We start from the raw sequence: 15697 nt of genomic DNA on the forward strand, positions 1-15697 counted from the left end.
TATCAAAAGGTTTCAACACTATTGAGAGAATTTTTCTTCAGTTACGTACAATAAAAAATATGACACTATCAAGACTTTAGATCACAACACTGGATCGCGTCTAACTTTCTAATAGATGCTATAATAGTTATGAATAATTAAATAAAATATCATGAAAACAACTTGTTAACCTCATGTGGTACCTTTAACAAAAAATTCAGCAACAAACTGCGGTCCTAAAAAAAATTAACAATGAAAAAAAAAAAATTTTTTCACTAAGTGTCAAATTTGTGAAATATTTGAAATGTCATAACTTTTTTGTTTATTGGCTTACCATCACCAAATTTTTATGGTAGATAGCTAATATAATGGACCGTTTTCCCTCAAAAAATTACGTTGGTATGTGACAAAAATGATGTTTTTTAATGCAAAAAAATTTTTTTTTTACTGTGTGTATTTTTTTTTGGAATCTTTATTTAGTTGTGTAACTTTGTTTCTTTAGTTGTCTAACAATCGAACGAACCGTTTTTGCTGTGCAGCTTTTTGAATATTTTTGAACCATTTTCACATACACCCTTTTGAAAAGTTAGTCGTGGCTCAACTTGAAGATTTGATATCGGAAAATGACGATTTAGATGGAACTGAAAAACTGTGCAAAGTTTCAGATATTTTTGAAATGGTCGATCAGAATCGACTTGCATGCCTCCGTGGAATCCCTCATTATGTATATCATTGAAAAACATTCGAAAACATCACAATGAACGATAATCAATAGAATCAGTTTGAAATTTATGAGCTTGAGCTTGAGCTTGATTGGCCGCCCGTGGTTGCTACTCCAGTATTTTATTTTTAGGCAACAATGGCACCTGCCACGTCAGAATGCAGACCAATGAAGGGAAAGGGGAGGAATTGATGATGCATTGAACTAGCTCCCACGTAGACCGTATATACCACTGCATCTACGCCAGTTCATACGGGAGTGTATGGATTGGAGAAAGGCATGGCAGAGAGGTTTGCTCTTTGGTTAGCAGACTGCCCAAGTATCAGGTGAAAGGAAAGGCATGCTAGCATGCTATAATGATGAAATAGAGTGAAGCGTAGGGAAACGGTTTCTTGTCCGTCTCTGTTTCTAGCGTTTTTGCTATGAACGAGTAGGGTGTGAGTGTGATAGATTGAGAGTGGAAGATAGAAGCAAGTGTAAGACACAAGTACAAAGTACGAGGAAAGGGACGGGCCTGGGATTGAACCCATGACCTTCTGCATATGAAGCAGAAGCGGTAGCCATTAGACCACCAACCCCGTCGTTGTAGAATCAGTTTGAAATTTATGATGAAAAAACAATTTTACTATCAAAACGTATCAATTTCTAAAAGTGTCCAAAAGTGGCCCCTTTTTTGTCTTGAAGGACATATTTTTTTCGCTATTCAAGCAACTTTTTTATTTATTGATGGATTCGTCTCATATTTTGCACATTAATTACTTACAAGTACAACTTAAATATGCGCAAGAATTATCGAAATCTATCCATTATTCACAGAGCTACAAATCCTCAAAGTTGAAGAATGTGAAAATAATGTCAAAAGAAGCCCCGTTTGACGGTACATATTTTATAACAACTGGTGATATAAAAAAAATCATATCAGGGGAACACATTCTGTTATAATCTTGTTTCTTCCGTCTGGTCGGGTTATGACTGATTCACTCCACTTTCAAGAGATTCTGGATTAGTCTACTTAATTTTTAGCAAATCATGTCTAATTCATCTCATTATTTGGTGTTTCAGGTCAGACGTCCAAAAGTTTTAGATCTAATTCACTTAATTTTCTTATTGATTCATATTTAAATTATTGGATATTCTAGACTCCAATTTTCTATCTTATCTAGATCAGAAGATATAACTCGCTTGAAATGCCTAATTTTATTTGCTCACTAGGGCACTAAGTGGATTGCAATTTCTCATCGTAATAGGCTGTTTTTCATCACGTCAATCTGTCATGAAACGGCCTACTTTGCTGTACTGAAGAATGCAGTGCGGCAATAGTCATTACGCAACTGAAACCAGTGCAGTAATGATTCATTACGCAACGCTTTTTCATCACGCAAAAAAATTGTGTTCAATCATGAATCATTACAGCACTGGTTTCAGTTGCGTAATGACTATTCCCGCACTGCATAGGAAAGCTGGCCGTTTCATGACAGATTGGCGTGATGAAAAACAGCCTATTATCACAGAGAAACAGACGTAACACTTAGAACAATTCGCGATCAAAATCATAGTCGCGAAAACATGTACGCCCAATAATAAAAGCACTGTAGGTGGCCGATGGACCAACAGGTGGCGCTAGTGTGTAAACGTCAAACACGAACAAAAACGACGCGAGCGCTGCGGGTGGTCGATTGACCACCTACCCAATATTTGAATCGATCGTTAAAAAGTTGATCGATGGACAGCATTGAGAGTGTGACGTCTGTTTCTCTGTGCTATTATGATGAGAAATTGCAAAAAAAAAAGTTGTACATAACTCGTTGCAGAACTCGATTTTTATAGCACTCGTCGTAATTATCCAACTCGGAAGGAAATCTCATTGCAGATTGTTTGCTTTTAATATGAAGTGCAAATATTCATTCAAATTAATCATATTAATTAATTATGATTTACTAATTCTTTTTATTGACGATATGGAATGTTTCCTGCCTAATCTTTCAATAACGAATACTTAGATAAATAATTTTGTATATTGTTCTATGAGTCGATATTTCCATGAGTCGATGGTTTCTGCGATATCGACACATGGAGGTTTCACTGTATATTAAAAAAAAAAACAATGTTTTACCGAAAATGCCAAAAATGCGTTGTAACACTAATGTGGAGTTTAGCTTACCCTCCACAAGATGCACACTGAACTGTGTGCAAGTGACAGAAGCGCTTCACTCAGGGATGCCAACATTGACACATGACAGTGAGTGTCACAGACAAACGTATAAAACTGTTTGCTGTGATCGATCCTAATGATAATCTCCGTCGCAGTGGATTCTATATCTCACTACTAAGGTACAAGATGATCGCAGGAAAGCTATCTTTTGAATTTGCATTGGATTGGTGAAAGTTATTTGAAAATCTATTGAAAGGCACCAAAATTGTAGGTTATACTTACGTCAACATATTATTTTTTTTATTTGACGACTTGTGTCTCAAACGGAATAACCTTCCATACATAAACATTGTTCAGCTACGACGTAAGAGGAGACGATTCTTCATAGCATCCTCCTATAATGGTAATATAGCTCAGCTAATTGGAATTTGTTTAAAAAATCCCTCTATTTTTTTTCCAAAAGTCTCTTCTCGGATCCTTTCAGGAATTACTCTAAGCATTACTTAGAAATAATCATTGCATGCTTGGTGGCTGATGTGAGTTCTGAAAGTATTTCAGTGGGGATGCCTTGAATAATTTAAGACAAACTCTCCAAAGCTGTGCTCAGAGGTATATCTGAACTAGCTTTTGGCGAAATGAATTCCAACAACATTTTAGAGATTCGTGGGAGGAATGAAAAAAATGATGAATATGAATATGAGTCTTGATAAAAATCTGAAGCAGTAGTAAAAAATATGTGATATCAATTGTTGAGATATTCATGGAAGTTTCATTATTTGAATCTCACACAAATACTTGGTGGTGTCTTGGTATTGTCGGAGGAATACCTTGAAGAATTTATTTAAAAATACTTGAAGGGATATTTAAATGAATCCCACGATATTTTGAACCAATTCACTTAAACGAGCTTACTCTTGAAAAAAATGAGGCAAGTTTGAAAAAAGATCTGGAATTATTTCAGGAGAAATGTTGGAGGAACCGTATGGAGCCCCTTATTAGATTTTTCAAACAAAATTGTTTGGAGGATTGAACTATATCGCGTTTAGAACTTCTTTTTACCCACTGCGATTCGCATGGAATATTTCATGTTTGAGTTCTGGATTGTTTCGATTGAAAAAAAAATACAGTCAACTCTTCCTAACTCGATATTTTGTATCTCGATATCGAGTCAGATAACCATTAAAAGTTAGTTTTCATGGCTACCGCGATGGTCCCTTAGAACTTAGTTGCACTGAATTGACTGTAAAACAACACTACGCAATTATTTCAAAGATCTAATAGTCAAACTATAAACTATTGGTCAATATCGCTGTTTTCTTTTATTCCGTTCCACATTCAATTGCTGTAGTAATCTGTTCTTCTAGGTCAAAGACAGTTGCTCAAAGCCAACACTAATCTAAAAGTGTCATTTTTTAGACCTCTAAGATTAATGAACATTATTCTGACCTACTAGTGTTGCAATTTATATTGGCATGAGCTGACTAGGCCTAAAGCACGATACGGCTTCGCAGAATTGAAACATGTCCTTCCGAATAAACAAGAAGAAATTGTCAAGAAATTGTCTAATAAATTTGTCAATCTCTACATACGTTTTTTTCCATACTCAGCTGTAAAACACCCATAGCGTATAATAGTCTGAAATTGAACACTCATGTGTGGTTCAATGAACCGCACGACAGTTACCACCCACACAACTATGCCTTCAAACTCACACATGATGCCTTCGTAAAAGTAGGCTGACCATACGTCCCGTTTTTAACGGGACAGTACCGTTTTCATGACCTTGACGAGCTGTCCCGTCGTTTTATGAAAAATGCTCAAATTGTCCCGTATTTCGAGAAATTGAGAATAGACACAGCATATTTTTATTTATTTTGTGAGTGTTTTGCCCTGCTTATTTATTTTCAGTATTTATCAGCTTGTCATTCACAGTCAAACTAAATCTGTAGACAGAATATGCTTCTGATTTAATTTTTTTATATTAATGCTTATATTTATACCAAATTTTAGCCGATTTCCAAAACATAGCTATGCTTTGATATGCTTTGATGTATAAAAATAATACAAGCAAGTTTTAAAAATCTAGGTTCAATTGAAATATTTTTTAAATATTGTGAAAATTTCTTTAAAAATACTAACATTTTCCAAAGTCTAGCCTAAAATTGAGGATGTTAAGACCAATTTCGGAGATGAGTTCAGTAATCTAACCTATTTTCAATCTTCTACAACACTTATTTTTAAACCTAAAAAAACCTTCTTAGATTAAAAAAAACTTAAAACGACCAAAATTTGAGCTTATTTATAGGTATTGTGTATTATTTAATTCTTTGAATAAAGCCAAAAATGTTTATTTTGAAAAAAAAAGAAGAAGTTATTCATACCTAATACACATTTTAAATTAATCTTCTAAAGCTCATAGGTATTCTATATTCTAATCATTGTAAACTTTATTGAACAACAATTCTATTTTTAATAAGGACTGTAACGAACATAATTTGTAAAATTCAAACAACGATAGCTTTGAAACTAATGCATCCATATTCAGGTTTATTCCATTTTAATAAGCAAGAGTCCCAAAAATATGTCAAGTATGTAAATAAAGCTCTTTTAAGCTTTGTTTATGTGTGAGAAAAGACCAAAAAGTGTATTCAAAAAAATTTCACCATATTGACAGAAAATTTCAAGCATACGTGGATTTAAGGAGATTTAAGGAGAAAAAATAGAGTAATTGTTAAAAAATATTGATCGTTTTATTTTAAACCGATATTTTTTTATGATTTCAATCATCAGAAGAAGCGTTACAGATTTGATCTTTCCACATCACAATGGTACACCAAAACTTTGTTATTTTTGGGCAGGTATCGGGACTTGACTTTTTGTTGAAAAAACTTTGATATTTTGGATATGTTAATAAATACAGTTCGTGCTTATAGCATGAATGTTTCTATTATTCCACATTTTTGGCACATTAACATGGAATATGAAAGGAACAAAATCGTGAAGCTGGTGAAAGTGTAGCAGGATTTATGTTTTTGTTGTTGCAAATTGAATTGTAATCTTGTTGAGAATCTTTTGAGAGAGGTTCCATGTTTAGTCAAAAATGGAATAGTAAGTTCAAATAACTTTCTTTCATTAACAATCATTTTGCAGCATATACTCAAACTTCAATAACATCTGAAGGGTGAAACTAAGCTAAGAAAAAAAAAGATACAGGACTTCGAATTTTCTTAATTTAGTTCGTCACAGTACCTATTCATACGCAATTGATTAGATTATCTTTTCCAATGAAATGATAAAGCATTGAAACAACTCATGTTTATGATTTTTTTTTCTTTTTTTTAACGAGATTTTCAGTCCTGGGCTAGTTCAACTCAAGATCAACGGGTATAGTTTTTTTTCCGAAGGAAGTCATAACTATAGCTTTATAAGTTAGTGTCTTGGGGAGGGGATTCGATCGCAGTTCCTCGGTGTGAGAGACATGTGTTCTAACCACTACACCAGGTCCATCCTCACGTTGATGATTTGATTATCATAACTAAAACATTTTCGTCTTACCTTTCCTAAGAGCAAAATCTACTGATTTAGTACCAAATTTTTCTAGTTGAAAATTGTAAAGAATTTTTAGAGTGAAATTCTTAATGATCGATATTTCCCAGAAATCATTAAGCAGAGATTTCTCCACGAAAGCATTCGTCATTTTTTGAATGTCCCGTTTTTGTTCTTCATTTGTCCCGTTTTTATCCAATTTACATATGGTCAGCCTACGTAAAAGGACTTTTTTCCACTCAACTCACCTCTCTTGCATGTCCTTTCCGAGGACAAAAAACGTTCACCGCAATACGAACGGAAGCTTAGAGCTTATATCCTCGGGTTTGATCGACCTTCAGCCGGCGCTGTGCAAATCACTGCCAACTTCGCGTGCGTACGAGCGAGATGTGTATCCTTATCTAATGTTGTCCCACTTTTACCAGCGAATTACACTCCTGCCAAGAGGTTGTTATCTTTCGATTTGCACATTTCGCCGAAAGAGCATATTTTCCACAAATCGGTATAAACACTCAAATCGGGAGCGGGTACACACTTGCACATATTTCACCGAACAATTGCCTGGAGACACTTTCACTTTAGCGCAAAGTAGGCGGAATAGCAGCTGGGAACAGTTATCCTGCGAACTGAGAAGGGAGAATCTCCACAGCCTACTTTCTAGAAAAGGTGACAACGGCACCTGCCCGACTACTACGGCTGAGACTTACGGAAACACGGTTGCATGATGGATTATCGCAGTGCAATCGAAGAATACGTGTGTCTACGGGAGATTTCCCGACGAAAGGGTGGCTGGGAGGGAAATCACGTCACTCCACTCTCCCATTTGCACAATATTTACACATGGTTTGATATATGTTTTGCCAGGCACACCATCAAAGGCTGGAGTCGTTGAAGCGTTCACGCGATTACTCCCGATACACACTTCCTGTCGCACCTTTATCGGCGCTAAATACATCAATTTTCCATCACTGTGCTGGATTAATCACTTTTTCCTCACGCGAGCACCGTCCCTCTTTCTGCGTTGCAGACATTCGTCGACCGAGTGCTGCTCTTTTCGCTACTGAGCTGATAACGAGTCACTCAATGACAGATCAGAGCAACCACATTGCTTTATCCTTTTGGACGGCTATCTTCTTTTTCATGTGACCGAATTTTTGGGAAAGCTCCATTTCCGAAACCGCATCCAGACGAATCCTTGTCAGAAATATCTAGTGCTCCTGTCACGACTCACTTCACCTCCCTTTTCCATCCAGGACCTTCACGCTCACACCACCACACTTTTTTCATTCCATTATACCCTCTAAACCACCTCAGAATTCCTTCAGACTTTCGATGCTTTTGTCCTACCGAATTATCCTCCCCGATAAAGCAGCTTACTTAATCCATTCATTATGCCACAAATGGGAACGATTCGCACCTCCAATTATAACTCAATCAGAGGTCCATAAAACCACTTTCACAATTGAGTGTCAGGCAATGCCAAGGAGGAAAAAAACTCGCCGCTTACGGAAAACCCGAAACGCTACACAACCGAACCTGTCCGAGTCTGACGCAGCCAGAAGAAAACTGAAAATGGGGAATTTTCCCAACCTGGACCGGAGTGGGAAAATGTTCGATTTTTCTCCCCCCGGAGAGCGAGAGGGCAGCAATCGGCTCACGACACGAAAGGGATCGATCTAGGTAGCCATGAAAACCGACCGGCTCTCCCAATCTTTTCACCACACGCACACTACGATCGATCGATGGGGACACACGACCACCAGCTGGCGAATGTTTTCATTTTCCCATGGATTTTCACCCATGGTCGGGAAAATGTCGCACCAATACATGTACATGGGACGCGTTTCTCAAGAGTCTCGGAGCTAAATTATTTATCAATTTAAGTGAGAGAACCAAGAGAGAGAGAGAGAGAGCGTGAGAGATAAAGGTTCCTCGAATTTTCCTCGCATTGGAAAAAAACTGTCCACTTCAAACGCCTTTTTCCCATTTCCTCCCCTAGCGAATGGATGATGCGCGCGGTGCTTCATTTACCGTTATTATCAAAAGAATAGCCATACGAACTTTAAAAGCCACTTTATTTATATACAGTCTCAGGCCTTTCTCAGTTGTCTTAAACGGATGAAGCCGATTTTTAGTTTGTGGTAGAGTCACAATATAAACATATTAGGGCAAATGTACCATCAGTGATGCACCTAAGGGAAAATTGCTAAAAGGTGGTGATAAAATTGCGAAATATGTGATTTTACCATATCAGTCGGTAGATTTCAAATCCTCCTATCAGAGTGATTCCAAGCAACAGCACCAAAATTTGGTAAATTTTTTAATTCATTTTTTTCTATTGAGCTGAAACTTTGCACAGTTTTCCAGTTCCATCTAAATCGTCATTTTTCGATATCAAATCTTCAAGTTGAGTCACGACTAACTTTTCAAAAGGGTGTATGTGAAAATGGTTCAAAAATATTCAAAAAGCTGCACAGCAAAAACGGTTCGTTCGATTGTTAGACAACTAAAGAAACAAAGTTAGACAACTAAATAAAGATTCCAAAAAAAAAATACACACAGTAAAAAAAAAAATTTTTTGCATTAAAAAACATAATTTTTGACACAAAAACTCAAATATCTCAAAACCCTATCGGAATACCAACGTAATTTTTTGAGGGAAAACGGTCCATTATATTAGCTATCCATAAAAATTTGGTGATGGTAAACCAATAAACAAAAAGGTTATGACATTTCAAACATGTCACAATTTTCACATTTAGTAGAAAAAAAAATTTTTTTTCGGTGTAAATTATTACGGGAACCACAGTTTGTTGCTGATTTTATTGTTAAGGGCCTTGCGTGAATTAAACAAGTCGTTTTCATGTATTCATTAGTATTATGTATATTATATGTATAAATATTATATGTATATGTATACATGTATAAATTAAAATGAATTAACAGATTACACGAAAATAATTTTTTTTTTTTACCAGGATATTTTTTTTAGAGTATGATTGATGAGTTTCTAAATGTTATATATAAACTTTAAAAGTTTTGGATTTGGGTATGCGTTATGAGATCATGAAAACATTTTATTAATACTTATTTATTTATTTATTGTTATTCAATTTTTTTACAATATCGAACACTTTTGCATCATTATCAGTACAGTTCGAGTATAGTTTTGCTTTAATTTTATTTTCTGACAATGGAATGAAACAGTGAAATTTTTGGGTTCCTTGGATCGTTTTCGCGTTATTATATTGCTCGCTGAGCTCTGATGCCGTTAATTCGTACTCTTCAGTAGTAGTAAAACAAAATGATAATTTTGTTAAATTTTCTTCTTTTCTGCGATTCGCCCAATCAAATAGTTCTTTTGCAGTTTTAATTGGATGCTCACGTTCTTTGGCTAAACTTGCTCTTGTGGCCATGCGCTTTATGGTTCCTCCAATAGCATCACAAGGACCTTTGCCAGATGACGTAGCAAAGAAATGCCATTCTGCATCAATTCCGTACTTTGATTTAAATTGACATAGGCTCGAAAAAATCTTACGGTTTTTGTACTGCGATGCTGCTCCATCAGACATGAAATATATCTTTCTGATTTCTTTATCCTTATCAACGCGTAAAAAGTTAATCATTTTGGCAATGAACAAATTTACAGATACTGAGTCGTGTCTTAAATCTTCGGAAATTACAATAAAACTAAAATGTTCAATTTGCGTACTTCCATTGAAATAAATAACGAATGGATGAATTGTAGCTTGTTGTACGTTGTTGACACAAACTCATCTACAGGTTTTACAATAGTTTCTAGGTCACACCTATCCGTGGTCACCCATTGCTCAAATGATAACTGATCAATATAATTTTCTTCAAACTCAGCGAATAAAGTATTTTCCAATGATGAAGAATCTGGACAATCCGAACAAGATCGTAGATAGCAATTTGATGTTGTATTTTCACACAAAAGACTACCAGTTAACATTTTAATATCCTTTGATAAATTGATTCTTTTCAAACTATGTAAGATTAGGTTAATATTTTTGTGTGTTGTGCACACACAAACATTATGTGTTCCTGAATTGGATAGAAGCTTGCATTGCCTTGGACGAAGGCTTGCAAATTTCAAAGTAGTCATCATTAATCGTTTTTGAATTGCTTGACGCCTTCCATCTTTTTTTACAGATACATAATCTTTTTGGCCAGGCATAGCTCTACTTACTTCATCGTCTTCAAAATATTTAATTATTTTTTCTTTTGTCTCATCTGTTAATGAAGTACTCGACCTAGCATTTTTGGTTGCAAGACAGTTATTTTTGAATTGTTTTGCCTCTTTTGCTGTATTTCTATTGGTTTTGAACTCATCAATGGCGTCTTGAATAGACCACGAGCTTGGCAGCATCGACAAAATCAATAATTTTTCTTTCCTTGTCGTGGCTAGATTCGAGAACATTTCCTTCATATTCATAATTACCTCATCGTAGTCTGTATTTTCCACATCCTCAGGTCCTAATTTGAAGAGGTTTCTTCGTACAGCTTCGTTGATTTCACGGTATTTTTTCTCGGGATAATTGACGTAACCCATCTTCGTCCATTTAATCGGAGTCACTTTTATTCCAGCTATCCCTTCGTTGAAGCGTTCGATGTTGACCTTCTGGATGCACTCATCTTCTGATTGATTTGTTGAAACAGATGTCGCTGATGGTACCGTGGCAAGACTATCTGCACTTGGTACTTCTGGTAACTCCTCAGTTGTTGTCGGTGCATCTAGTAATTCCTCAGTTGTTGTTGTTTTCGAACTTCCTGCAACCTGATCCACCGATGATGTACAGATTGCCCGTTTGTCAACGTTTAAACGGCAGGACGTACAAATGCGTAAATTTGTATTCAATGTAGACATTGGAGCATAACCAGCCGCTTTCAGTTTATCTATGGTGCTTTCGGTGAGATTTCGTAGCTCTTTCGAACACTTTTTTTCTGCAAACGGCCTGCAACAGTTGAGAAAGCGACTACTCATGTTGCTCGTTAGATTTTAATAAACAAAATCACTTTTAAGTTTTTACTGACTAGTTTGGTGTCGTTTGCTTGACTGAAGAAAAATTTTACAATTAAATCTTTTATAACCATACTGCCCATAACTGCATATTTGTAACATTCGACAAAAGTAGGCATTGAGTAAATGGAATACTAAGTGTGCATTTTGTGGCAGTATGGGAGGAAACTAAAATTTCTAAAAATTACCAGGAACTCAAAAATGCTTATTTGAGGCTAATATTTTGTACAACTCATATCGCATACTAGGTGAATTGTCAGAAAATAATTCTGATAGAAATTTCATTGCTATCACATTACGAGGCTCATTTATAATCTCAGTGTGACTGTTATGCGGTTATAATTACCAATGTGACAAAACAACTTGGTATTTTTTTCGAATTTTCTAGAACAATCTCACAGATTTCAGTTAGTTGATCGAAAGTATTTATCATTTGATGACTCTCCATGGTATTAACTACATTTTGTCAAAAATGTCGAATGTGACTGTTTTGCAGTTATGGGCAGCATAGTGGTAGTATATTTTTAGCTTTTTCGTGAGTATGTTCATGGTATGTACCTATCATGTTTTTGATGTTGTTGAAGTTACTCGCTTTCTCCCAAATATGATTAACAAAGTCTATTCTCTACCAAGACGGGTCTATACCCAGGTGTAATCAGATTTTAACTTTGTGGAGAAAACCAGCGCCGAGAAAACCGACCTGGGTATAGACCCGCCTTGTTCTCTACGAGGTAAACTTTTTGCAGGTAAACTAGTCGTATACCTGTATAGAAAACTTTTTTTGTAGCTTTTGTCTTCAATATTAGATTTCTTATAGGTTTCTTTTATCAAAAGGTTTCAACACTATTGAGAGAATTTTTCTTCAGTTACGTACAATAAAAAATATGACACTATCAAGACTTTAGATCACAACACTGGATCGCGTCTAACTTTCTAATAGATGCTATAATAGTTATGAATAATTAAATAAAATATCATGAAAACAACTTGTTATCCTCATGTGCTCGACACTGAAGAAGTCTGTAAGTCGCAGACGAAATAGGCCTATCTGTCAAGATAAGCAACACATATTAGAGTTTAAAGGTATTTGCTCACCTTAGTGATTTTAGTATTTTATTTTTTTTGCAAAAAGTGAAGTGTTGAAGTTCATTTGTAGTTTTAAACATACTCTAATAATCCCTCCCAAAGTTTAATATAAAAAAGTGTAGTTTGTTTCTTTAGTTGTCTAACAATCGAACGAACCGTTTTTGCTGTGCAGCTTTTTGAAAATTTTTGAACCATTTTCACATACACCCTTTTGAAAAGTTAGTCGTGACTCAACTTGAAGATTTGATATCGGAAAATGACGATTTAGATGGAACTGAAAAACTGTGCAAAGTTTCAGATATTTTTGAAATGGTCGATCAAAATCGACTTGCATGCCTCCGTGGAATCCCTCATCATTCAAATGAGTAAAAATCCTGACTCATATAAAATTTCCGCGAACCATTGATTGCTTATCGGACTCCACTACGGGTTCTGAACTGATTACCACTATAGGTGGCAAGGAGCAATATTTTAAGTAAAATAATTGTTTTAAACAGTTCTCGTATAACTTGAGATCTCGCCCTAAAAGCCATTGGTAACCGAGTGTGAACCTCCTTGTTTCTAAGCCAATTAATGAACCTGGATGAAAACTATCACCACTGGGAGATTGAGGAGGATCCTCTCTTCATCGTAGCACAGTTGAATGAAGTGTGAATCCATTCGTTTGCTTGGTAGCGAGATATCCGGCAAAGTTGAAGCATGGGTTGAGAACTTTCCAAAATGGCCGTTCAAGTTTTCATATTTTGGTAATAGATGGCAACACTGCTCGATTGTTATCAAAAGAGCCAATTTTATCGGGGTGTGGTATGCAAATACCAAAAAATTTAAAGATAACGATACCGAATGTTTACCAAAGTTGAAGGAAGTGTTACGTGCCATACAGTCGGCCGAATCACAAATGTTCATGTGGCTTGCAACACTGTTTAAGAAGAATAAAGAAAAGATCTTTTACATGCAAAGGTATCGACCATGATAATTATATTTTAAATTTGTTTTTCGGCATATCGGTCTATTTTGCTCGAAGTAAAAGGGAGCAAAAAAATAAAAGATCAGAACCATAAAACTTGAAAGGCGTAGAAAAATAGAATGCTTAGCAACATAGCAATACTCTTCAAGTGTAATCCAGTTTTTTTTATGAACGGTTCAAAATTTTGTCGTAACTGGCAACACTGCTTAAGTGAAATTGCGCCACCAGGCAGTACAAGTGTGCATGCAACTTTTCTTTTGCGTATATCTCAGGATCCTGACCACTTAGGCGGCATCCACAAATTACGTAATGCTCTAGGGGGAAGGGGGATTAGGCCCAAGCGTTACGGTTCATATAAAAATTTAAAATTTTTCATACAAAAAGCGTTACGGAGGGGGGGAGGGGTCAAAAATTTTAGCGTTGTGTAATAAATGGACACGGCCTTAGAAAGATGGCGTCTTCGGCCATGTTGTTCAGTAGCTTAAGGGCTATGATTATGTATTCTAGCCAAGAGATTCGAGATTTTGGCATAAGGCGACGCTAGTGAGCATAGAATTTTTGTTTTCCGGATTGCTCGGGATCCTGACCACTTAGAAAGATGGCGCTTTCGGCAAAGTTGTTCATTAGCTCAAGGGCTATCATTATTCTAGTCAAGAGATACAAGGTTTTTCCACCAGGCAGCGCTAGTGAGCACATTTTTTTTGCGGATATCTCAGGATCCTGACCACTCAGAAAGATGGGGTCTTCGGCGAAGCTGTTCAGTAGCTTAAGGGCTATTATTATTGTAGTCAAGAGAATCGAGGTTTTTCCACCAGGCGGCGCTAGTGAACATGAGTCTTTTGTTTTGCGTATATCTCAGGATCCTGACCACTTAGAAAGAAGGCGCCTTCGGCAAAGTTGTTCAGTATCCTGAAGATCAGGATCCTGAGATATCCGCAAAACAAAAATTGTATGCTCACTAGCGCCGTCTGGTGGCAAAATTTTGAATCTTTTATATTGATAGCGCTTGAGCTAATGAACAACTTTGCCAAAGACGCCATCTTTCTAAGTGGTCAGGATCCTGAGATATCTGCAAAACAAAACTTTCGATGCTCACTAGCGCCACCTAGTGGCAGAATTCCTCAATTAAATGACCACCATATGTTAGCCATTGAACTACTGAACAATTTTGCTGAACATCATTGAACATGCTATTTTGAATACTTTTTAAGATATTGATCATTTATAAAAAAAGGTCGTTAATCTGAATTTTGGTCGTAAAATAGTGGTCATAAAAAGAACCGTCGGTAAAAAACGGTCGTATAAAGAGGTTGCAGTGTATCATTTTCGCACCGTACATCATAAAAAAATATCACAAAATCATTTTTTTAAGCGAAACATGTCAAACCACACTACTTCCAATATTGGAGTTACCTCCATCAAGAGAGCCCTATGGGGACTATGTACCTGAAATGAGAAGTAAACGCCTATCTCGTTGCGTGGAAAATCTTTTGCAGGAATGCTTAAAAAAATTTCTTTGATCGCAGGACGTGATTGAAAATAAATGTCAATTCAAATAGAGCTCGCTGCATGAAATTTCTTGACAATTTTTTTCGAAGAAATTTTTACTTTTCTTGAGCAGAACGGTATACTTCTTCTTCTTGGCATTACGTCCTCACTGGGACAGAGCCTGCTTCTCAGCTTAGTGTTCTTATGAGCACTTCCACAGTTATTAATTGAGAGCTTTCTTTGCCAAAATTGCCATTTTCGCATTCGTACATCGTGTGGCAGGTACGATAATACTCTATGCCCAGGGAAGTCGAGGAAATTTACATTACGAAAAGATGCTGGACCGACCGGAATTCGAACCCAGACAACTTCATCATGGCTTTGATTTCACGGAAGCCACAAATTTGGCCTTAAACGCGAGATTTAAAAAGTCCCGAGAAATCAGTTAAATTTGGAGAGTTTATATCGATCGCAGTAAATTTAAGATTTTTAATAATGAAAATGGTTTGATCATTTTTGAGTCCAGGTTCCATCAAGAATGTTCTAATCGTTTAAATTTAAGTTGAATATGTTTCTAGTTTCCATATTTTGTTTAAACAATTTTAATCTGTATAATAAAACAATAAAATAAAGATTCTTGACATTTACACATAAAAAGGATATTGTAACTTTAAACATGCATTTTATGTTAAACTAGTTACCCCGGAATACTTCGTA

At 36.0% G+C, this 15697-nt stretch overlaps 1 protein-coding gene across 2 annotated transcripts in view; it reads right to left on the minus strand.

Moving 5' to 3' along the window:
• Positions 1–7944, minus strand: part of LOC5570087 (myb-like protein Q) — a 476649-nt gene extending 468705 nt beyond the window's left edge. For both annotated transcript variants that reach the window (XM_021840895.1, XM_021840893.1), the window contains exon 1: positions 6647–7944. The gene's annotated coding sequence lies outside the window, so the exon portion shown is untranslated. The remainder of the gene's footprint in view (positions 1–6646) is intronic.
• Positions 7945–15697: the final 7753 nt, after the last annotated feature.

The sequence above is a fragment of the Aedes aegypti genome, chromosome 2, assembly GCF_002204515.2.
Source record: "Aedes aegypti strain LVP_AGWG chromosome 2, AaegL5.0 Primary Assembly, whole genome shotgun sequence".
Classification (NCBI taxonomy): domain Eukaryota; kingdom Metazoa; phylum Arthropoda; class Insecta; order Diptera; family Culicidae; genus Aedes; species Aedes aegypti.